Here is a 27,095-nt window from a genome sequence, read left to right as displayed (position 1 = left end):
CATATGCTAGATACCAGATCTAAATCTACCCAAGTCCAAAGAAAGTACATATTATCAATCTAAAATTTAAAAAAAAATTATGAGATCAGATCTCATTACCTTTACATGGGTAGAAATTCACCGGTATTGATGATCCCGGATTCGTAGAAAGTTGAGCCGCACACGTGTCCAGCCTCTATGGATATCCATCGGGATCGATCTCAAACTTTTTCCTCTTATATTAGGTTTTTCTTCTCAAGAAAAACTTTGGCCTTGAAGATTTTGATCAACTCCTTTGATCTTAACTGCGAGATCAACTTCTTGATCTGCAGCCTTCTTCTTCTTCTCTTCGATACTTGATCTTTAAGTCATCAGAACTTTTTCTAGACGTGTGAAAGAGAGAGCACCCAACTTTTGGACATGAAAAAGAAGAAAATGATGAGAAAAGGCAAGGAGATGGAGCAAAAAATTTTTTTTTATCAAAAATCAATCAATCTTGAAACCATAGAAGCCTCCCTTTAAATAGACACAAATCCTGACACATATTAGGAATCCTATCAAGTTAAAAAGGTAGATTCTTATCTCATAAGAATCCTCTACCTTTTAAATCTAATTTATACCAAATAAAATTAGATATACATGATAATTAATCAGTCTTTTTAAGTATGTACAACAGGCTGTTGGGAAATGTGTCCCAAAAATCAATCGTCAGCCTGTTGACGGTTGAGCAATCTTGTATAGTAATTGATTTGTTAATAAATAAAATATATTTAGTATTTTTATTATAAACTTTCATCTTCTAATGAACTCCGTTGTTATGATGAAGTCCTTAGGACTATTTAGATTCGATAAAGAGAGGATTTATCGATTAGTCCTTAAAATTGTTCATGACCAAATGATAGGCTGTTAATAAGGACGACAGCTTCTATCGAGCATAGATCGCTGTAGGCCATATGGGTTGGTTATCCTCTTAACCAAGGAGTGTGGAGACACTAGTATGGCATACAAGTGAGATGTAAGGGTACATCATCATTGAACGTGACCAACTCTAGAGATTCTGCTGTCGAGAATATCTCTGATGGGATATAGGTATAAGTGTCTCTTAAACCTGAGATCACCTCAGTGACTTGCAAGCAACTCACTGTGCTTGGTACTGGACTAACTGAATTTCTAATTCAGCAATGGAAGGCTTCTAGGTATAGTCAAGTACTTGCGAAGTCAGAGTGTGATCGAGATGGAATTGACCACTCAAAGAGTTGGAGAAGAATGAGTCACTATATTTCAATTTAGCAAAACTTTGACCAGGATAATCCATCAGATGGATTTGATTTTTTGAAATATAATATGGACAACCTGATCAGAGTTGATAGTTGAACTCTGAGATATCCTATGTGTTGGGAATAGTGTCCCAAAGTCAATCGTCAGCCTGTTGACGGTTGTACTCATTTTTATATTTGTACATGAATTATGAATTAAAAAAAATTATTTTGATATTTTTCATCACAAAATGTTTCATCTTCTAATGAACTCCTATGTTGTGGTGAAGTCCTTAAGACTATTTAGACTCGACAAAGGAGGATTTGTCGTTTAGTCCTTAAATCTGTTCGCAACCAAATGATACGTTGTTACCAAGGACGACAATGTTTATCAAGCATAGGTCATTGTGTGCCATATAGGTTGGTTGTCCTCTTAACCAATGAGTGTGGAGACACTGGTATGGCATACAGGTGAGATGTAAGAGTACATTTGCACTGAATGTGACCGACTTCGGAGCTATTTCTGCTGTCAAGATTTACTCCGATGGAATATGGGTATAAATATCTCTCCGACCGGAGACCGCCACGATGACTTGCAAGCAACTCACTGCACTTAGGCACTGACTACCTGAATTTTTAATTTAGTGACGGAAGGCTGCTGGGTGTAGTCAAGTACTTGACTTGTTGGTGCGTGTGTCAAGATGGGATTGACCACTCCAGTTTAGGAGCTGTGTACAGTTGTGTTTCAATTTAGCAAAACTTTAGCCAGGGTAGTCCTTGTGAGGAGTCACAAGACTGTTTGAGTTGAGCATAATTCGGATGATCTAATCAGGGTTGACAGTTTAATCCTGAGTCATCCAAAACACAGGGGTCAAAAGGATGAATTATACAGTAACCATATTCATGTAGGTTCTGAGTGTTGTGATTGCGACTTTTCGATCTATCCGAACATCGGGTACCATTGCTAGATGGTCACTTCGATTAGTACAGGAATTGGTTCCTGTGCTACCGGCTTAGGTTCGAACCTGTGGGGTCACACACATTAGAGGTTCCTATTTGATCTGATGGCTGATGTAGAATCCTACATATTTGGGACTCAATGATCGAGAATCAGGATTCTCTGATCATGAGTTCCACACATTATGGGTACCGGGGTCAAGAGTCCCATTGGTTGGGACTTTTCGATCAGGGTTACATATCGATGAATTCTGATGCCGATTGCCCATCGAATTTGGACTCAATATTTATGAGAGGTTTAATTAGTGATTTGATCACTAATTAACTTAATTTGATTGAGTAATTATTTTTGGATCAAATCCAATTGAATTGGATTCAGTTGGGTTTGACCCGATTAGGTTAAGAGTTGACCTAATCGTCAAGATGGTTTGGTCCCTGATTTGATCAGGGGTTGGGCTTAGTCAATTTCTGATTTGATTAAGATTTTATTGAGCCTAATTAAATCTAATTAAGTTAGGTTTAAATTAGTCTAATTGGACCTAACTTATTTGGTTCAATTAGGTTGGTTTAAATAATTAAACCACCTTGACCCAATCTCCATGCACCACCTCACTTCCATTGCACCCATTTGAATTCATGAGAAGAAACTTCTCATAAATTTTTTCCTCATGCCAAGCCCTCTCCATGCCCCACTTTAATATACCATTTGAATGGATAAGGATGATTGGTTGGCCATTTAAATTCAAAATAAAGTTTGAATTTGAATGGGCAATCAATCTTTGTGCCTTATCCCTTTTTTTACGCCCCATTTATTACACAAGAAAAGGTTTCTCATGAAATCACTCCATGCACAATTTAAGCCACACCTCACGCCTTTAGTGGATAAGGGATGAGTTGGTGTCCATTTGAATTTAAAATTTGATTTAAATTCAAATGTGCAATTACTCATCTTTATCCTTTCTTTTGGATAAGATGTTTGACGTTGTTATAAAAGGAGGAGAAGAGTGGGGCATGCAAGAAGAAGATTTTTGGAGAAAGATTCTGGGGTGTGAGAAGTCTTGTGCGTGAGAAGAAAGTCCATATCCTTCCAAGAGAAAAAGAAAGAAAAGAAAGAAAAGTGGGTGTAAGGTTTCTGATGAGTTTCCTAGAGTTTTAGCCTGGGGTTCGGAAAGTGAGAAAGTGAGCTACGAGTGTCGTGAGTCCATAAAATCTTAGAAAAATCTTCAACATCCTCTCAAGCATGTCTGTTGATGATCCAGAGCATCCAAAGAATCGACAGACATCGATCGAAGGAGTTCGATCAGCATCGACCGTCAAAAGGGCTCTACAACGAGCTAGCACTCGTGAGGAGTCGATCAGATCGGGAGCTCCGTGTGGATGATCCGCAGAGGCCAGATACACTGTGTGGCTATGTCGTGATGATCAGACTCTCCCGACGGTGATCAGATTGCGGCGATCTACTACCCACACAAAGGTATTGTGTTCTGAACATATTACAATAAAGTATTTATTGTTTAAATTTAAATTTTAAATTTAAATGCATGCATGCTATATATCATATTTAGATCCTAGTGTAGAGTAAATTTATATTAATTAATTAGATTAATTAATATTTTTTTATTATAAAATCATGATTTTGAAAGAATTTTAAAATTATCATTTTACCCCTGCACTGAATTTCTCCATAAAAAATGGTATCAGAGCGGGTTCTTAGATAGGATATATATATTTGCATGCGTAGATTAAGTTGTAATCTAAAAGTTTAAATTTGAAATTTAAAATTCAAAAATTTAAAATTTGAATTTTGAAAGTTGTTCGAAATTCAAAATTCAAAAATTTAAAATTTAAAATTTGAATTTTGAATTTTGAAATTTGAAATTCAAAATTTAAAATTTAAAAATTTAAAATTTAAAATTTAAAATTTGGTTGAAATTTTAAATTTAAAATTCAAAATTTAAAATTTAAAATTTGAAATTCAAAATTTGAAATTCAAAATTTTGAAATTTGAAATTTGTTTGAAATTTAAAATTCAAACTTTGAAATTTGAAATTTAAATTTTAAAATTGATATATTTAGATATACTTGATCCAAGTAGCAAGTAATCGAATTGGGTTGGTTGCCATGGCTATCCGATCATAGGAGAAAAGTAAGGTTTAAAGGCCCTCTCCTCCCATTCGATTGGGTCTCCTATAGCGGTAGGGGTACCGCTGCAATTATATTCCATGCAGATGAAGCAGCAAAAGGAATTAATTGTAAAGGTTCAATTGTAAAATTTATCATGAATGTGTTAGATTAGATCTAAAGAAATATTCATGATTTATTTTGATTGAGTTATTTTCTGTTATGCACAAAGCAATAGGATTGCTATTTATGAAATGTGCTGATCTATTTATGAAATGAGTCAACATATTTGGTGAACAAAAAAATAAAACCTTTCAAATTTAAAAATTATTTTCGAAATGCCAAACCCTGACCCATCAGCCCAAATACTTAATTAAAAGAATTAAGTGTTGTCTAATAGGTCTAGAATTGTGAATTAAGACCTAAGATAATTGCATAAACTTGTGGGTCAATGGGTTAGATGGATTAGGTCCATAATTAGGTTAGACCTAAGGTTGCTTAAAGAAATGGACTAAATTAGAGTAATTGGTCAAATCTAATCAAAAGTTGAATTAGATTAGGTCAAGGATACTCTAGACTCAACTCCAATAGTTGTAGTTGAATGGGTCCATGTCTTTAACTAGACCAAGATGGACTTAATTCATGGCTACACGGTGGAACCCTATTTACTAAGTTGATCAAATTAAAACTAATGAACCGGTTGGTGTCTAAGGTAAGTTTGGCAGTTTGACCAGTGGTTTTTAAACGGGAGCTACTCGCAGTGATTTGATCTCTGATGAGTTAATGGCTTATCCCCACCACTGATCTCACTTACCTGGCCAACCTGATGAATTAGGTTTTGATTAGATCACTTGGTGATTAGGGCTCACCCATGTCATTAGGTAAATCAGTTTGACTGATTTAGGTGCTCCTAATGCCGGCTTTAATTAAATCCTTTTTAACTGACTTGGTGAAGTCAGTGGGAGGATTGAAATTGGCTGGATATTTTCTTCTCATCTATCTTTTAATAAAATCCTCAAAAAAAAAAATATTAGATCCCTAAAAATGATTAAGTTATATTTATAACTAAGTCATAGCCTCCCATTAAGTGAGTGATAATGAGTCCATTAGTTTAATAATCATTGGAGGCCCAAAGGCCTGGTGCTTATTGACTAATGGAATTATCATTCATAATATGATAATTTGGTTTGAGTCTTTCTGATGGTGATCAGGTTGGCCGGCCAAAGTCGGGCCTGATCATTTATTGGTCCGATTCACCAAATCAAATCATGTTAATGGTTGGACCTAACCAGATCTTTTTAGTGGAGGCCAAAGCCTACTGATTAAGTTCTAGGGCAAAATCAATTACTAAAAGTTGTTTAGAGAAACAACTAGTTATGAACCTATCCATAGATGCACATGGGTTGACCAACCAAATTTGGGCTCGTGTATAGTCTGTGTGGATTCTAGTATCCACTAAGGAATTAAAGTAATTTCTCGAATTGGAGGTTGAGGCTACCAGTTCGTAAAAATACTGGGAGAAACTTTAGACTAAAGTCCAAGTCTTTAGTATTTATAATTTATGTACTAATAGAGGTCTGGTTTTCCTTTATGCAGCTATGGCTACTACCCTGTCCCTCCGGTCATTATTAGATAATGACAAGCTCATGGGACCTAATTTCGATAGTGGTATCGAAAATTAAAAATTATCCTTGAGCATGAGCGGATCGTTTATGTAGTAAAGGATCTGACACCAAAGGAGCCAGCCCCGAACGTTAGAGGGACGGTCCGAGATACTTATCAGAAGTGGTTCAATGACCGCACCACCGTTCGGTGCATTATGCTGGCAGCAATGAATGATAAGTTTAGCCGTAGGTTCGAGAACGCCCAGCCACTAGAGATGCTTCAAATGTTGAATGACTCCTTTGGCACGCCTGACGACGTTGAAAGGCACAAAACTAGTTGTGCCCTTTTCAATGCTCGGATGAGGGATGGAGCCTCAGTCACTGATCATGTACTGTACATGATCGAAATGATTGAGCACCTAAGTAAACTGGGCTTTTCCCTGCACGAGCAGCTCGGTAAGGATGCGATCCTTAATTTATTGCCTAAGTCCATCCTCCCCTTCCTTACTCATTTTCGGATGACAAAGCCTGCAGTGAACTACCACGGCTTGTTGGGGTTGCTGCAGAACTTTGAGAAGGATCACCAGCTCCATAAGGAGTCGGTGAATGTTGTGGGAGGGTCTTCTTCTGATCGTCGACCCTTTAAGAAAGGAAAGAAGAAGAACAAGAAGAAGAAGAATAAGAAGGTGCAGCTGCATGCTGGGATGTCTGCACAGGGTCAGACCAAGAAACACAAGCCCGACCAGAGCCAGGTGGAGTGCTTCTTTTGCAAGAAGCAGGGGCACTGGAAGAGGAACTGTCCTCTATACATTGCCTCCCTGGACCCGAACAGGCCGAAGAAGAAGCAAGGTACTTATATGATAACACCTTGCAACTTTTTCATTTGTGATACTACTACCTGGGTATTGGATACCGAAAGCCCTTATCATATTTGCAATTCGATGTAGGGTCTGCAGGTCAGTAGGAGATTTGATGAAGGCGATAGATTCTTGAATGTTGGAGATGGAAGCAAAGTTCCAATTCTAGCATTAGGAATCATGAACCTTGTAATCAATTCTCGAAATATAATTCTGAGTGAATGTCACTATTGTCCAAGCTTTTTATTAAATATTATTTCTGTAGGCCTTTTTGGCCATGAACGGTTATCAATTTTTAATAAAAAAAAATGTTTACAATATCATTTTGAATGGTGTTACAATGTTTGTTGGACAACTTAATAATAGAATTTACTTTCTATCACAACCTGTTAATGTGGTTCAAACCTCCGGTAAATGCCCTAGAATAGATAATGTGTCAGAAGTCTACCTTTGGCACTGTAGGCTAGGTCATATCAATAAGAATAGGATAAACAGGTTGGCTCAAGAAGGAATTCTTGAAGTAGGTGATTGTGAATCACTTCCAACCTGTGAGTCCTGTCTTCTTGGTAAAATGATCAAATCACCTTTTACTGGAAAAGGTGAGCGAGCCAGTGAACTCTTGGGTTTGGTACATTCTGATGTATGTGGACCCATGAGCTCAAGTGCAAGAGGTGGATATTTCTACTTCATAACCTTCACAGATGACCTATCGAGGTATGGGTATGTCTATTTAATGAAGCATAAATCAGAGTCGTTTGAAATGTTCAAACTATTTCGAAATGAGGTAGAAAAACAAACTGGAAAGTGTATTAAAACTCTTCGATCTGATCGAGGAGGTGAATACCTTTCCAATGATTTTTTGATATATCTTGGGGAGAATGGGATTCTCTCTCAGTGGACTCCTCCTGAAACACCACAACATAATGGTGTATCTGAAAGGAAGAATCAGACCTTGTTGGACATGGTTCGATCCATGATGGGGTTTGCTGGTCTGCCGATCTTCCTCTGGGGATATGCGCTCGAATCGGCTTGTTACCTTCTAAATAGAGTTTTGAGTAAGTCTGTAACCAAAACGCCATATGAGATATGGATAGGACGTAAGCCAGTACTCTCGCACCTTAGGATTTGGTGGTGTCCGGCTTAAATTAAACGTTTAGTTACGGACAAGCTTGGACCTAGGTCTGACAAGTGTAATTTTATAGGGTACCCAAAAGAGACCAAAGGGTATTACTTCTACCTAGTTGATGAGCAAAAAGTGTTTGTCAGCCTTAAGGCAATCTTTTTGAAAAAGGAGTTTCTTGGTGAAGAGACTGTTGCCTCTAAGATCGAACTTGACGAAGTTCGGCAGGTAGAAAAATCGACATAAGTTGCTGAACCTGAACCGAATTTGGTTAGATCAGATCCGGAGCCCATTGTTCAAGCACCCTTAAGGGATCTGGTAGAGTACCACATCAACCGGACAGATACTATGATTTCTTGATCCGGGATGGCGATCCTATCGAACTTGATGAAAACGATGAGGATCCGATCGCCTACATGGATGCAATGCAGAGATCCGATTCTGAGAAATGGCTGGAGGCCATGAAATCCAAAATGAAGTCCATGAAGGTCAACGATGTGTGGACATTGGTTGACCCACCCGAAGGAGTAAAACCCATAGGGTGTAAGTGGGTCTTCAAGAGGAAGAGAGGCGCAGATGGAAAGGTGAAAACCTATAAAGCCCATCTGGTTACCAAGGGATATTGTCAACGTTATGGTATAGACTATGATGAGACATTTTCTCTTGTGACAATGCTCAAATCCATTCGGATTATGCTTGCGATAGCTGTCCATCTGGACTATAAAATCTGACAGATGGATGTGAAGACAACTTTTCTAAATGGAGAGCTGGATGAAGAGGTGTATATGATACAACCTGAAGGATTCACATCCACAGATGAGTCTAAGGTGTGCAAGCTACAGAGGTCCATTTATGGACTTAAGCAGGCATCACGGAGTTGGAACATACGTTTTGATAAGACGATCAAGACGTATGGCTTCGTTAAGAACGGAGAAGAGCCATGCATTTATAAGTGGGCTAATGGTCCAGTAGTAGTATTTCTTGTATTGTACGTGGATGACATTCTCTTAATCGGGAATGATGTCCCTGTATTACAGGGAATAAAGATTTGGCTGTCGTCACAATTCTCCATGAAGGATCTGGGAGAAGCTTCCTACGTCCTAGGGATGAGGATCTATAGGGATAGATTTAAAAGGTTGCTTGGTTTATCTCAGTCCACGTACATTGATACTATGCTGAAGAGGTTCAGCATGGAGAATTCCAAGAAAGGCTATCTTCCGATAGGCCATGGATTTCTCTCTCAAAGAGGGATTGTCTGAGAATACCTCAAGAGAGAGAGCGTATGGGTAGGATTCCATATGCTTCGGCAGTGGGATCTATCATGTACGTCATGACATGTACACGACCAAATGTGGCATACTCACTAGGGGTAGTGAGTAGATACCAATCTGATCCAAGGGAGAATCACTGGAAGGTTGTTAAAACCATCCTGAAGTATTTAAGAAATACTAAGGACCAGTAGCTTGTTTATGGTGAACCGAACTTGAGACTTATAGGGTTTACAGACTCTAGTTTCCAGTCTGATCATGATGACAGCAAAAGTGTGTCGGGATTTATTTTTACCCTTAATGGTGGGGCTATCTGCTGGAAAAGTTCCAAGTAGCACACAGTGGCTGATTCAGTTTGCGAGGCAGAGTATGTCGCCGCATCAGATGCTGCCAAAGAAGTGGTGTGGCTGAGAAAATTCATCACCGAGCTCGGAGTAGCACCCTCTCTTGTTGGTCCAGTTCTGCTCTACTGTGACAGCTTTGGAGTCATTGCTCAGATGAAGGAACCAAAGGCACACCAGCAGACGAAGCATATTCTGCGCTGCTACCATCTCATCCGAAAAATTATGGATCGAGGTGATGTCGATCTTCAGAAGATCAACGGAAAGGAGAATCTGACTGACCCATTCACTAAAGCCATTACGGTGAAGGAGTTCGACAACTACAAGTCGAAGATGGATATTAGATACTACACCAATTGGCTTTAAGCCAAGTGGGAGATTGTTGGGAATAGTGTCCCAAAGCCAATCGTTAGTCTGTTGACGGTTGTGCTCATTTTTGTATTTGTACATGAATTATGAATTAATAAAAAATATTTTGATATTTTTCATCACAAAATGTTTCATCTTCTAATGAACTCCTACGTTGTGGTGAAGTCCTTAGGACTATTTAGACTCGACAAAGGAGGATTTATCGTTTAGTCCTTAAATCTGTTCGCGACCAAATGATACGTTGTTACCAAAGACGACAACGTTTATCAAGCATAGATCGTTGTGTGCCATATAGGTTGGTTGTCCTCTTAACCAATGAGTGTGGGGACATTGGTATGGCATACAGGTGAGATGTAAGGGTACATCTGCATTGAACGTGACCGACTCCGGAGCTATTTCTGCTGTCAAGATTTGCTTCGATGGAATATGGGTATAAATATCCCTCCGACCTGAGACCACCACGGTGACTTGCAAGCAACTCACTGCACTTAGGCACTGGACTATCTGAAATTTTAATTCAGTGATGGAAGGCTGCTGGGTATAGTCAAGTACTTGACTTGTCGGTGCGTGTGTCAAGATGGCATTGACCACTCTAGTTTAGGAGCTGTGTACAGTCATGTTTTAATTTAGCAAAATTTTGGCCAGGGTAGTCCTTGTGATGAGTCACAGGACTGTTTGAGTTAAGCACGATTGGATGATCTAATCAGGGTTGACAGTTTAACCCTGAGTCATCCTAAATACAGGGGTCAAAAGGATGAATTATACAGTAACTATATTCATGTAGGTTCTGAGTGTTGCGATTGCGACTCTTCGACCTCTCCGAATGTCGGGTACCATTGCTAGATGGTCACTTCGATTAGTACAGAAATTGGTTCCTGTGCTACCGGCTTAGGTTCGAACCTGCGGGGTCACACACATTAGAGGTTCCTATCTGATCTGATGGCTGATGTAGAATCCTACATGTCTGGGACTCAGTGATCGAGAATCAAGATTCTCTGATCATGAGTTCCACACATTATGGGTACCGGGGTCAAGAGTCTCACTGGTTGGGACTTTTCGATCAGGATTACATATCGATGAATTCTGATGCTCGATTGTCCATCGGATTTAGACTCACTATTTATGAGAGGTTTAATTAGTGATTTGATCACTAATTTACTCAATTTGATTGAGTAATTATTTTTGGATCAAGTCCAATTGAATTGGATTCAGTTGGGTTTGACCCGATTAGGTTAAGAGTTGACCTAATCATCAAGATGGTTTGGTCCCTGATTTGATCAAAGATTGGGCTTAGTCAATTCCTGATTTGATTAAGATTTTATTGAGTCTAATTAAGCCTAATTAAGTTGGATTTAAATTAGTCTAATTGGACCTAACTTATTTGGTTCAATTAGGTTGGTTTAAATAATTAAACCACCTTGACCCAATCTCCATGCGCCACCTCACTTCCATTGCACCCATTTGAATTCATGAGAAGGAACTTCTCATGAATTTTTTCCTCACGCCAAGCCCTCTCCATGCCCCACTTTAATGTGCCATTTGAATGGATAAGGATGATTGGTTGGCCATTCAAATTTAAAATAAAGTTTGAATTTGAATGGGCAATCAATCTTTGCACCTTATCTCTTTTTTTACGCCCCATTTATTACATGAGAAAAGGTTTCTCATGAAATCACTCCATGCACAATTTAAGCCACCCGTCATGCCTTTAGTGGATAAGGGATGAGTTGGTATCCATTTGAATTCAAAATTTGATTTGAATTCAAATGTGCAATTACTCATCTTTATCTTTTCTTTTGGATAAGACGTTTGACGTTGTTATAAAAGGAGGAGAAGAGTGGGGCGTGCAAGAATAAGATTTTTGGAGAAAAATTCTGGGGCGTGAGAAGTCTTGTGCGTGAGAAGGAAGTCCATATCCTTCAAAGAGAAAAAGAAAGAAAAGAAAGAAAAGTGGGTGCAAGGTTTTCGGTAAGTTCCCTAGAATTTTAGCCTGGGGTTCGGGAAGTGAGAAAGTGAGCTACGAGTGTCGTGAGCCCACAAAATCTCAGAGAGATCTTCAACATCCTTTCAAGCATATCTATTGATGATCCAGAGCATCCGAAGAATCGACAGACATCGATCGAAGGAGTTCGATCAGCATCGGCCGTCAAAAGGGCTCTACAATGAGCTAGCACTCATGAGGAGTCGATCAGATCGGGAGCTTCATGTGGACGATCCGCAGAGGCCAGACACACTATGTGACTGTGTCGTGATGATCAGACTCTTCCGATGGTGATCAGATTATGGTGATCTACTACCCGCACAAAGGTATTGTGTTCTGAACATATTACAATAAAGTATTTATTGTTCAAATTCAAATTTCAAATTTAAATGCATGCATGCTATATATCGTATTTAGATTCTAGTGTAGGGTAAATTTTTGTTAATTAATTAGATTAATTAATATTTTTTCGCTGTAAAATCATGATTTTGAAAAAAAATTAAAATTACCATTTTATCCCTGCACTGAATTTCCCTAAAACTATGATCATTTTGGTCAATGGGATGAATTATATGGAAACTATATCTGCATGGATTTTAAGGATGTTGTTCTACACATTCGACCTATCCGATCGTCGGGTACCATTGCTAGATGGTCACTTCGATTGACACAAAAATTTATTCTTGTGCTGTCAGCTTAGGTTCGAACCTTTGAGATCATACACATTAGAGTTCATGATCCAATCGGATGGTTGATCAACGATTAAGAATCGTTCTAGGGTTAAATGATCAATACGATTGATATTTAACCTAGTGCAAGCGTTGTAGGAGGATCGATTAGCAATTCGATTGCTAATTGGCTTAATTTGATTAAGCCAATGAGATAAGATTAAGTCTAATTGAATATAATTTAATTAGATTTAGTTTGGACTTGATTGGATCAAGTTCAATTGGTTTATTGGATAAGCCAAGTGCAAGAAAAAAACTAGTCTTAGCTCAATTAGGACTTGGGTCAACCTAATTTCTAATTTGATTAGAAAATTAAATCAGATTTAAATCTAATTTAATTTGATTAAATTAAGTTCTTAATTGGGTTAAGATTTATTTTAATTGAGTTGATCTAATTTTGATTTGATTTGGTTTGAGAAATCAAATTAAAACAAGTCATAAGATAGAATCCTAGTAAGACTAGGATTCCACCTTGCGCCACAAAAGCTCCCCCCACTCCCTCTCTCTTATTCCATGCCAATCTCCTCTTATTTTGTGTGACAAAAGCCCTCTCCCAGGTCTTTCTTATGTCCAAAAGATTTTCTCTCTTCTTTCATACATGGAAAGTGGTTGTGGATCAAATCAAAGTAGGAATAAGTTTGGATTTCAAATTCTATGAGATAGAGTTTTAGAAATCCAAAACTCTTTCCTTTTTGCATCGAATTTATCCAAATTTTTTTTAAAATTTTTATGACTTTTAGGGCACATATTGTGTATCCTTTTCTGGTGCTCCATGTAAGAATAAGAAGGAGGCACCCAAGAGTTGGGTGCCCCTTATCTTGCCATGTTTGGATAAGCCTTGACTAGGTATTTGACCTAGACAAGGACTCTATCATATCTCTCTCTATAAAATGAGTTTCTTCATAAAAGTTTTGAAGAACATAGAGATTTGAGAGATATTTGGGGTATCCAAAAATTAGAGAGAAATACCTTTGGATTGTGGAGATATAATAGACACAAGATAGGATGTCTAGGAGAGAGTAAAGAGAAAAAGAAGAGGGTCTTCTTCTAGGGTTGTTAGTTTCATCTCTTCCCTTCCTCCATCTTGAGTTTTCTGAGAGTATCTCAGATCTAAAACTCTTTCTCCTACTTCTCATCTTTGGAAGAGCCCAAATCAAGAAGAAGGAGGTACCTGATCAACCATCGAAGAAGGATCAGCACAGTACTAGCATACTGTGCTGATTTCCTGAAGCAGGACTTCTGGTCGAGATTCGTGGGCTCGTGTGGATGACTCCTAGAGATCGGATGCATGTGTGATTTGCAACATCATCCTCAAGCCTGGTTCAGCATGGTTAGAATGTCTAACTTGCAGGGTAATAGATTTGATCTATTGTTTAATACATACATTAGATGTAGTATAGAAATATGTTGATATGATCAACATGTAGTTCATGCTCTATATATTTTAATTTTTGATTTAATGCTATGTAATAATCATATAATAGAATTTTAGATCTAAAAATTCTCTAATTTTAGAAAATAAATTTTGATTTATTTTAGTCTTCCGCTGCCTGATCTTGAAAATGTTTCAAGATCTAACCCTGAAACCCTAGATCTGGTTCCTTCAATTGGTCTCAGAGCCAGATTATTTATTACATGATTATTTATACATGCTTAGATTATTTCTTAGATTAGATTTAATTTATAATCTGATTATTAAATTTAAAATTAAAATTTTAGATCAATCACAAATTGGAAGGTTATCCCCATATAGTGCAAAGGTGGTCCTAGTTCGTGTAGATCTATCTTTAATCATAAATTTGTTAGATATAATCTAGATTAAATTTATAATTTATTAGATTTAAAAAGTATTTAAATCTGAAATAAAATCTCTTTGTTAATAATTTTTATACAAAGAAATTATTTAAAGTTGAAATTATTTCAATTACATGAACCTGTTTAGATTAGATCTAAAGTAGTTTCATATTTATTTCACTTGCATCTTGATTATGAATCAAACATGCAATACGGTTGGTAGAACTATATTGTAAAATTATTTTATAAATATAAAAATTATTTTTGAAAAGTCGAACCCAACCCTCAGCCCAAAACTTAATTGAGAATTAAGAAGTTATTTGATTAGGTTCTAGGATTGTGAATTGAAGAACCTAAGACACAAACCATAACACATTGGGTTAATGGATTAGTGGGAATTAGGTTCATTAATTGGGTTAGACCTATGGTTAGATTAAAGATGGACTTAATTAGAGAATTGACTAAATCTAATCAATTGTTGTCTTAGATTTGGTCAAAGATTCTCTAGATCAATTACAGTAGTTGTAGTTGGTCAAGTCCATGTCTTTAATGAGAACCAAATGGACTTGATTCTTGGATAAGCGGTCTAGCATGAACTGTTAGGTTGATCTAATTGAAACTAATTAAACCAGTTGGTGTCTAAGGTAAACCAGATCGGTGGTTTTTAATTGGAAGCCCGCTTACCTGGCCATTTTTAATGGTGTCTAAGGCAAGGCTTGGCCAACCCTCCCACTGATCGAACTTACCTAGCCTCTTGGTGAAATTATGTTTTAATCGGATCACTTGACTATTCGAGCTGACCCATGTCAGCTAGGTAAATCAGTGTGACTGATTTAGGTGCTCCTACACCAGCCCTTTTAATGGTCTCCCTTAAACTGACTTGGTGAAGCCAGTGGGAGGATTATGATAAGCTGGTTCATCTGACCTCATCCTCTAAATCATTTAAATCCTCTAAAATTATTAGATCCTTAAAATAATAAAGTTATGGAGATAACTGAGTCATAGCCTCCCATTAAGGTATTTGATAATGAGTCCATTAACTCAATAATCATTGCAGACCCAAAGGCCTGGTGTTGTTGACTAATGGAATTATCACTCATCATATGACGACTTGGAAGTGTCTCTCTAATGGTGGTTAGGTGAGCCAACCAAAGTTGGGCTTAATCATTCGTTGATTAGATGCACCAAGTATGGTCATGTTAATGGTTGGACCTAATTGGATCCTTACAGTGGAGGCCAAAGCCTACTGATTAGGTTTCTGGGATAAAACTAAAATTACTAGAAATTATTTAGAGAAATAATTGGTTATGAACCTACCCTTAGATGTACATGGGTTGGCCAACCAAAGTTGGGCTTGTGTGCAGTCTAAGTGGATTCTAGTACCCACTAAGGAATTAAGGTAATTCCTTGAATTAGAGGTACAGGCTACCAATTCGAATAAAATAATGGGAGAAACTTTTTGATTAAAGTCCAAATCTTTAGGTTTAATTAATTAATTACTAATTAGGTTATAGTTTTCTTTTATGCAGACATGGCCACTTTCCTATCACTCTGATCATTGTTGGACAATGATAAGTTGGTGGGATCCAACTTCGGTAGCTGGTACCGAAAGTTGAAGATAGTCTTGGAGCATGAACGGATCCTATATGTGATAATGGATCCTGCACCTGAGGAGCCAGCTGCCAATGCATGTGGAATAGTTAGAGACACTTATCAGAAGTGGCTCAATGACCGGACCACGGTGCGCTGTATCATGCTGGCTGCCATGAGCGATGAGTTCAGTCGCAGATTCAAGATGGCTCAACCAAAGGACATGCTTCAAGTGTTGGAGGATGCCTTTGGCACACCCGATGACGTGGAGAGGCATAAGACTAGTTGTGCCATCTTCAATGCCAAAATACGGGATGGTGCCTTTGTCACTGATCATGTATTGTACATGATCGAGCTGATGGAATGATTAAGCAAGCTCAGCTTTTCCTTGCATGAGCAGCTTGTGAAGGATGCAATACTAAACTTGCTGCCCAAGTCTTATCTCCCATTCCTCACTCATTATAAAATGACAAAGCCTGAAGTAACTACCATGGATTACTGGGGTTGCTTCAGAACTTTGAGAAGGATCACCAACTCCACAAGGAGTCGGTGAACTTAGTGGGAGGTTCATCTTCTGGTTCTCGACCCTTTAAGAAAGGAAAGAAGAACAAGAAGAAGAAAGTGAAAAAGGTGCAAGTTCAGGCTGAGACATCAGTGCAGGGCCAGACCAAAAAGATCAAGCCCGATAAGAGTTAAGCTGAATGCTTCTTTTGCAAGAAGCGGGGGTACTGGAAGAGGAACTGTCCCCAATACATTGCCTCCCTAAACCCAAACAGGCAAAGAAAGCAGCAAGTTGTTGCTGGGCAAGGTATTTATATGATAACTCCTTGTAATTTCTCTATTTGTGATATAACTGATTGGGTATTGGATACCGGTAGCCCTTATCATATTTGCAATTCGTTGCAGGGGTTGCAGGTTAGTAGGAGATTCGAGCAAGGTGAGAGGTTCCTGAACGTTGGAGATGGAAGACCAGTTTCAGTTCTAGCATTAGGAATCTTGAAACTTGTATTTGAATCCTATAACGTTATTCTTAATGATTGTTATTTCTGTCCCAGTTTTTTTTTAAGTGTCATTTTTGTAGGCCTTCTGATCAAAAATGATTATGAAATTTCAATAAAAAAATAAGTTTGTAATATCATTATGAATGGTGTTACTATTTTTTATAGACATTTGAACAATGGTGTGTATATGTTATCACAACCTGTTAATATAGTCTATTCAACTGGCAAGCACCCTAGATTAGATAGTGTGTCAGATATCTACTTATGGCACTGTAGGCTAGGTCATATAAACAAGAACAAAATAAACAGGTTGACTCAAGAGGAAATCCTTGAAGTCAGTGATTGTGAATCACTTCCAACCTGTGAGTCCTGTCTTCTTGGTAAAATGACCAAGTCACCTTTTACTGAAAAAGGTGAGAGAGCTACTGAGCTCTTGGGCCTAGTACATACTGATGTATGCGGGCCTATGTGCACAAGTGTTAGAGATGGATATTTCTACTTCATAACTTTCACGGATGATCTATCTAGATATGGATATGTCTATCTGATGAAACATAAGTCGGATTCATTTGAAATGTTCAAACGATTCCGAAGTGAAGTAGAAAAATAAACTGAGAAGAGCATTAAAACTCTTCGATCTGACCGAGGAGGAGAATATCTTTCTAGTGAGTTTCTCATATATCTAGGAGAGAATGAGATTCTCTCCCAATGGACTCCTCCAGGAACACCACAGCATAATGGTGTGTCTGAAAGGAGAAATCGAACTCTATTAGACATGGTCCGATCCATGATGGGTTTTGCCAGCTTGTTGATATCCTTCTTGTTGGGAATAGTATCCCAAAGCTAATCGTCAGTCTGTTGATGGTTGTGCTCTTTATTGTATTAGTACATGAATTATAAATTAATAAAAATTATTTTGGTATTTTTCATCACAAATTGTTTCATCTTTTAATGAACTCCTGTGTTGTGGTGAAGTCCTTAGGACTATTTAGACTCGACAAAGGAGGATTTGTCATTTAGTCCTTAAACCTGTTCATGATCAAATGATACGTTGTTACTAAGGACAACAACATTTATCAAGCATAGGTCGTTGTGTGCCATATGGACTATTTATCCTCTTAATCAAGGAGTGTGGAGACACTGGTATGGCATACAGGTGAGATGTAAGGGTACATTTGCACTGAACGTGACCGGATCTGGAGCTTTTTTTGCTATCAAGATTTGCTTCAATGGGATATGGGTATAACTGTCCCTCCGACCTGAGATTGCCACGGTGACTTGCAAGCAACTCATTGCACTTAGGCACTGGACTATCTGAATTTCTAATTCAGTGATGGAAGGCTGCTGGGTGTAGTCAAGTACTTGACTTGTCGGTGCGTATGTCAAGATGGGATTGAATATTTCAGTTCAGGAGCTATGTACAGTCGTGTTTCAATTTAGCAAAACCTTGGCTAGGGTAGTCCTAGTGAGAAGTCACAAGACTGTTTGAATTGAGCATGATTCGGATGATCTGATCGGGGTTGACAGTTTAACCCTGAGTCATCCTAAATACAGAGGTCAAAAGGATGAATTATATAGTAACCATATTCATGTAGGTTCTGAGTGTTGCAATTGTGACTATTCGACCTATCCGGACGTCGGGTACCATTGCAAGATGGTCACTTCGATTAGTACAGAAATTGGTTCTGTGCTACCGACTTAAGATCGAACCTGTGGGGTCACACACATTAGAGGTTCCTATCTGATCTGATGGCTAGTGAAGAGTCCTAACTGTCTAAGATTCTATGATCGAGAATCAGGATTCTCTGATCACGAGTTTCACACATTTTGGGTACCGGGGTCAAGAGTCCCACTAGTTTGGGACTTTTCGATCAGGGTTTCATATCGATGAATTCTGATGCCCGATTGCCCATCGAATTTGGACTCAGTATTTATGAGAGGTTTAATTAATAATTTGATCACTAATTAACTCAATTTTATTGAGTAATTATTTTTGGATCAAGTCCAATTGAATTGGATTCAGTTGAGTTTGACCCGATTAGGTTAAGTGTTGACCTAATCGCTAAGGTGTTTTGGTCCCTGATCTGATCAGGGATTGGGCTTAGTCAAATTTTGATTTGATTAGAATTTTATTGAGATTAAATAAGCTTAATTAAGTTGGGTTTAACTTAGTCTTATTGTGCTTAACCTATTTTGATTAGGTTGGTTCAATTATGATCAAACCATCTTTTGAATTTAACAAATCCCTGCGCCACCCCTTTATTTTGTGTGCCACTTCTTCCACACGAGAAAAAGTTTCTCATAAAAATTATCCATGCATAAAGTAGCCCACGCCCCTCTCTTCTCACACCAAGAGTGGATAAACATGAGTTGGTTGGCATTTGAATTCAAATTCGATTTGAATTCAAATGAGCAACCACTTATCTTTATCTCTCACACAGAGAAAACGCTGCAAAGACACGTTTTACACTTTTTTTAAAAGGAAGAGAAGATAAGGCATGTGCTAATCTGATCCTAGAGAGAAGGGTGGCGTGAGAGAGCTTTCCTGCATGAGAAAAGAAAAGAAAAGGAGAGAAAAAAAAGAAACAAAGTGGGCGCAAGTTTCTTTGGTGAGTACCCTAGGGTTTTGGCCTAGGGTTCGAGAAGTGAGAAGGTGAGCTATGAGTGTTGTGAGCCCACCAAACTTTAGAGAGAGCTTCAACAACCTCTCAAGTACATCTACTGATGATCCAGAGCATCTGAAGAGTCGGTAGATCAAGATCGAAGGAGTTCGATCAACATCGACCGTCAAAAGGGCTCTGCAACGAACTAGCATTCGTGAGGAGCCGATCAGACCGAAGCTTCATGTGGACAATCTACAGAGGTCAAATACATTGTGTGGCTAGATTGCAATGATCAGACCCTCCCGACGGTGATCAGATTGCAATGATCTACTATCCGCACAAAGGTAATGTGTTCTGAACACATAACAGTAAATTATTTACCGTAGAGAATTCGAAATTTAAATTTAAATACATGCTATTATATCATATTTAGATCTTTGTGTAGGGTTAATTTATGTTAATTAATTAGATTAATTAATAATTTCCACTGTAAAATTATAATTTTGAAAAATTTTAAAATTACCATTTTACCCCTGCATCATTTTTTCCACAAATGATATCAGAGCGGGTTCTAAAATATGAAATACATTTGCATGCATAGATTAAGTTGTAATCTAAAAGTTTAAATTTAAAATTTAAAATTCAAAATTTGAATTTTGAATTTTGAAATTTATTCAAAATTTAAAATTCAAAAATTTGAAATTCAAAATTTGAATTTTGAATTTTGAAATTTAAAATTTGAAATTTAAAATTCAAAAATTTAAAATTTAAAATTTAAAATTTGGTTGAAATTTTAAATTTAAAATTCAAAATTTAAAATTCAAAATTTTGAAATTTGAAATTTGTTTGAAATTTAAAATTCAAAATTCAAAATTTGAAATTTAAAATTTAAATTTTAAAATTAGTATATTTAGATATACTTGATCTAAGTAGCAAGTAGTCTAATTGGGTTGGTTGCCATGATCATCCGGTCATAGAAGAAAAGTAGGGTTTAAAGGTCCTTTCCTCCCATTCGATGGGGTTCTCCTATGGCGATAGGGGTGCCAATGTGATTATATCCCATGCAGATGAAGCAGTGAAAGGAATTAATTATAAAGATTCAATTGTGAAATTTATCATGAATGTGTCAGATTAGATCTAAAGAAATATTCATGATTTATTTTGATTAAGTTATTTTCTGTTATGTAATTAGCAATAGGATTGCTGTTTATGAAATGTGCTGATCTGTTTGTGAAATGAGTTAACACATTTGGTGAACAAAAAATAAAATCTTTCAAATTTGAAAATTATTTTTGAAATATCAAACCCTGACCCATCAATCCAAATACTTAATTAAAAGAATTAAGTGTTGTCTAGGTGGTCTAGAATTGTGAATTAAGACCTAAGACAATTGCATAAACTTGTGGGTCAATGGATTAGATGGATTAAGTCCATAATTGGGTTAGACCTAAGGTTAGTTTAAAAAAATGGACTAAATTAGAGTAATTGGTCAAATCTAATCAAAAGTTGAATTAGATTAGGTCAAGGACACTCTAGACTCAACTCCAATAATTGTAGTTGAATGGGTCCATGTCTTTAACTAGACCAAGATGGACTTAATTCATGGCTACATAGTGGAACCCTATTTACTAAGTTGATCAAATTAAAACTAATGAACCGGTTGGTGTCTAAGGTAAGTTTGGCAGTTTGACCAGTGATTTTTAAGTGGGAGCTACTCGCATTGATTCAATCTCTGACGAGTTAATGGCATATCCTCACCACTAATCTCACTTACCTGGCCAACCTAGTGAGTTAGGTTTTGATTAGATCACTTGGTGATTAGGGCTCACCCATGTCATTAGGTAAATCAGTGTGACTGATTTAGGTGCTCCTATTGCCGGCTTTAATTAAATCTTTTTTAATCTGACTTGGTGAAGTCAGTGGGAGGATTGAAATTAGCTGGTTAATTTATTCTATTCTATCCTTTAATAAAATCTTCAAAAATTATTAGGTCCCTAAAAATGATTAAGTTATAGTGATAACTAAGTCATTGCCTCCCATTAAGTGAGTGATAATGAGTCCATTAGTTTAATAATCATTGGAGGCCCAAAGGCCTGTTGCTTATTGACTAATGGAATTATTATTCATAGTATGATAATTTGGTTGAGTCTTTCTGATGGTGGTCAGGTTGACTGGCCAAAGTCGAACCTAATCATTTATTGGTCCGATTCACCAAATCAAATCATATTAATGGTTGGACCTAATCAGATCTTTTTAGTGGAGGCCAAAGCCTACTGATTAGGTTCTAGGGCAAAATTAATTACTAGAAGTTGTTTAGAAAAATAATTGGTTATGACCTACCCATAGATGCACATGGGTTAACCAACCAAAGTTGGGCTCGTGTGTGGTCTGTGTGGATTCTAGTACCCACTAAGGAATTAAAGTAATTTCTCAAATTAGAGGTTGAGGCTACCAGTTCGTAAAAATACTGGGAGAAACTTTAGACTAAAGTCCAAGTCTTTAGTATTAATAATTTATATACTAATAGAGGTCTGGTTTTTCTTTATGCAGCTATGGCCACTACCCTGTCACTCCGGTCATTATTAGATAATGACAAGCTCATGGGACCTAATTTTGATAGCTGGTATCAAAAATTAAAAATCGTCCTTGAGCATGAGTGAATCTTTTATGTAGTAACGGATCCGACACCTGAGGAGCCAGCCCTGAATGCTAGAGGGGCGGTCTGAGATACTTACTAGAAGTGGCTCAATGACCGCACCACCGTTCGGTGCATAATGCTGGCAGTAATGAATGATGAGTTCAGCCGCAGGTTCGGGAATGCCCAGCCGTAGGAGATGCTTCAAATGTTGAACGACTCCTTTGGCACGCCTGACGACGTTGAAAGACACAAAACTAATTGTGCCATTTTCAATGCTCGGATGAGGGATGGGGCCTTAGTCACTGATCATGTGCTGTATATGATCGAAATGATTGAGCGCCTAAGTAAACTGGCTTTTCCTTGCACGAGTAGCTTGCTAAGGATGCGATCCTTAATTCTTTGCCCAAGTCCTTCCTCTCCTTCTTTACTCATTTTCGAAAGACAAAGCCTGCAGTGAACTACCACAGCTTGTTGGGGTTGCTGCAGAACTTTGAGAAGGACCACCAGCTCCATAAGGAGTCGGTAAATGTTGTGGGAGGGTCTTCTTCTGGTCGTCGACCCTTTAAGAAAGGGAAGAAGAACAAGAAGAAGAATAATAAGAAGGTGCAGTCGCGTGCTGGGACGTCTGCACAGGGACAGACCAAGAAGCTCAAACCCGACCAGAGCTAGGTGGAGTGCTTCTTTTGCAAGAAGTAGGGGCACTGGAAGAGGAACTGTCCTCTATACATTGCCTTCCTGGATCCAAACAGGCTGAAGAAGAAGCAAGGTAATTATATGATAACACCTTGCAACTTTTTCATTTGTGATACTACTGCCTGGATTTGGATACTGGAAGCCCTTATCATATCTGTAATTCGATGCAGGTTCTGCAAGTCAGTAGGAGATTTGATGAAGGCGAGAGGTTCTTGAACGTTGGAGATGGAAGCAAAGTTTCAGTTCTAACTTTAGGAATCATGAACCTTGTAATCAACTCTCGTAATATAATTCTGAGTGAATGTTACTATTATCCAAATTTTTTATTAAATATTATTTCTATAGGCCTTTTGGTTATGTACAGTTATGAATTTTTAATAAAAAAAATATTTACAATATCATTTTGAATGGTGTTACAATGTTTGTTGGACAACTAAATAATGGAATTAACTTACTATCACAGCCTGTAAATGTGGTTCAAACCTTCGGTAAACGTCCTAGAGTAGATAATGTGTCAGAAGTCTACCTTTGGCACTGTAGGCTAGGTTATATCAATAAGAACAGGATAAATAGGTTGGCTCAAGAAGGAATTCTTGAAGTCAATGATTGTGAATCACTTCCAACCTGTGAGTCTTGTCTTCTTGGGAAGATGACCAAGTCACCTTTTACTGAAAAAGATGAGAGAGCCAATGAACTTTTGGGTCTAGTACATTCTGATGTATGTGGACCCATGAGCTCAAATATAGGAGGTGGATATTTCTACTTCATAACCTTCACAAACGATATATCTAGGTATGGGTATATCTACTTAATGAAGCATAAGTCGAAGTCATTTGAAATGTTCAAACTATTCCGAAATGAGGTAGAAAAACAAACTGGGAAGTATATTAAAACTCTTCGATCTGATCGAGGAGATGAATACCTTTCCAATGATTTTTTGACATATCTTGGGGAGAATGAAATTCTCTCTCAGTGGACTCCTCTTGGAACACCACAGCATAATGGTGTATCTGAAAGGAGGAATCGGACCTTGTTGGACATGGTTCGATCCATGATGGGGTTTGCTGGTCTGCCGATCTTCCTTTGGAGATATGCGCTCGAATCAGCTTGTTACCTTCTAAATAGGGTTCTGAGTAAGTCTGTAACCAAAACACCATATGAGATATGGATAGGACGTAAGCCAGTACTCTCTCACCTAAGGGTTTGGGGGTGTCCGGCTTATGTTAAACATTTAATTACGGATAAACTTGGACCTAGGTCTGACAAGTATAATTTTATAAGGTACCCAAAAGAGACCAAAGGGTATTATTTCTACCTAGCTGATGAGCAAAAGGTGTTTGTCAGCCTTAAGGTAATCTTTTTGGAAAAGGAGTTCCTTGGTGAAAGGACTGTTGCCTCTAAGATCGAACTTGAGAAAGTTCGACAGGTGAAAAAATTGACTCAAGTAGCTGAACCTGAACCAGATTTGGTTAGATCAGATTTGGAGCCTATTGTTCCTGCACCCTTAAGGCGGTTTGGTAGAGTACCACGTCAACCGGACAGATACTATTGTTTCTTGGTTCGGAATGGCGATCTTGTCGAACTTAATGAAAATGATGAGGATCCGATCACCTACATGGATGCAATGCAGATACCTGACTCTGAGAAATGGCTAGAGGCCATAAAATCTGAAATGGAATCCATGAAGGTCAACGATGTGTGGACATTGATTGATCCACCCGAAGGAGTAAAATGAAGGAACCAGATCTAGGGTTTCAGGGTTAGATCTTGAAACTTTTTCAAGATCATACAGCGGAAGACTAAAATAAATCAAAATTTATTTTCTAAAATCAGAGAATCCCTAGATCTAAGATCCTATTACATGATTATTACATAGTATTAAATCAGAAATTAAAATATATAAATATAGCATGAACTACATGTTGATCATATCAACATATTTCTATACCACATCTAATGTATGTATTAAACAATAGATCAGATCTATTACCTTGCAAGTTAGATGCTCTAACCTCGCTGATCTGGGCTTAAGGATGATGTTGCAAGCCGCACATACGTCCGGCCTCTAGGAGTCGTCCACACGAGCCCACGAATCTCGATCAGAAGTCCTGCTTCAGGAAATCAGCACAGTATGCTAGTACTGCGCTGATCCTTCTTTGATGGTTGATCAGGTGCCTCCTTCTTCTTGATTTGGACTCTTCCAAAGATGGAAAGTAGAAGGAGGAGTTTCAGATCTGAGATGCTCTCAGGAAACTCAAGATGGAGGAGAAAAGATATGAAAACAAAAACCCTAGAAGAAGACCCTCTTCTTCTTCACGTTTTTCTCTCTAGACACCCAAACTTGCATCTTTTATATCTCCACGACCCAAAGGTATTTCTCTTTAATTTTTGGATGGCACAAAGGTCTCTCAAATCTATGACTTTCTCTAAAATTTTACAAAGAAACTCGACTTATATAGAGAGATATTATAGAGTCCTTGTCTAGGTCAAACACCTAGTCAAGGCTTATCCAAACATGGCAAGTTAAGGGATGCCCAACTCTTGAGCACCTCCTTCATATTTTCATGCATGGATCACCAAAAAAGGTACACAATGTATACCCTAAAAGCCACAAAAATTTCAAAAAAAATTTGGATAAATTCGGTACAAAATTGAAAGAGTTTTGGATTTCTAAAACTCTATCTCATAGAATTCGAAATCCAAACTTATTCCTTTTAGATTTGATCCAAACCATCTTCCATGTAAGAAAGAAGAGAGGAGACCTTTTGTGAATGTGAGAGAGATCTGGGAGAGGGCTTTTGTCGTACAAAATAAGTAGAGATTGGCGTTGAATAAGAGAGAGGGCGTGGAGAAGGATTATGTGGCGCAAGGTGGAATCCTAGTCTTACTAGGATTCTGTCTTATGACTTGTTTTAATTTGGTTTTTCAAACTAAATCAAATCAAAATTAGATCAACCCAATTAAAATAGGTCTTAACCCAATTAAGAACCTAATTTAATCAGATTAAATTAGATTTAAATCTGATTTAATTTTCTAATCAAATTAGAAATTAGATTGACCCAAGTCCTAGTTGAACTAGGACTAGTTTTTCCTTGCACTTGGCTTATCCAATAAATCAATTGAACTTGATCCAATCAAGCCCAAACTAAATATAATTAAATCATATTTAATTAGACTTAATCTCAGCCCATTGGCTTAATCAAATTAAGCCAATCAGCAATCAAAATTGCTAATAGATCCTCCTGCAACACTTGCACTGGGTTAAATGTCAATCGTATTGATCATTTAACCCTAGAACGATTCTTAATCATTGATCAACCATCTGATCGGATCATGAACTCTAATGTGTGTGACCTCATAGGTCCGAACCTAAGTCGGTAGCATAGGAATAAATTTCTATACCAATCGAAGTGACCATCTAGCAATGGTACCCGACGACCGGATAGGTCGAATGTGTAGAACAACATCCTTAGAACCCATGCGGATATAGTTTTCATATAATTCATCCCCTTGACCAAAATGATCATAGGACACCCCAGAGTTTAACTGTCAACTCTGATCAGGTTGTCCACATTGTATTTCAAAATATCAAATCCATCTGATGGATTATCCTAGCCAAGATTTTGCTAAATTGAAATACAGCGACTCATTCTTCTCCAACTCTTGGAGTGGTCAATCCCATCTCGATCACACTCTGACTTCGCAAGTACTTGACTGTGCCCAGAAGCCTTCCGTCCCTGAATTAGAAATTCAGTTAGTCCAGTACCAAAGCACAGTGAGTTGCTTGCAAGTCACTGAGGCGATCTCAAGTCTAAGGGACACTTATACCTATATCCTATCAGAGATATTCTCGACAGTAGAATACTCTGGAGTTGGTCACGTTCAATGATGATGACCCTTACATCTCACCTGTATGCCATACCAGTGTCTCCACACTCCTTGGTTAAGAGGACAACCAACCCATATGGCCTACAGCGATCTATGCTCGATAGAAGCTGTCGTCCTTATTAACAGCTTATCATTTGGTCGTGAACAGTTTTAAGGACTAATCGATAAATCTTCTCTTTATCGAACTTAAATAGTCCTAAGGACTTCATCATAACAACGGAGTTCATTAGAAGATGAAAGCTTATGATGAAGATGCCAAATATATTTTATTTATTAACAAATCAATTACAATACTTGGTTGCTCAAC

The sequence above is a fragment of the Elaeis guineensis genome, chromosome 3 (assembly GCF_000442705.2).
Source record: "Elaeis guineensis isolate ETL-2024a chromosome 3, EG11, whole genome shotgun sequence".
Lineage (NCBI taxonomy): Eukaryota > Viridiplantae > Streptophyta > Magnoliopsida > Arecales > Arecaceae > Elaeis > Elaeis guineensis.
Note: the sequence above shows the minus strand (reverse complement) of the source record.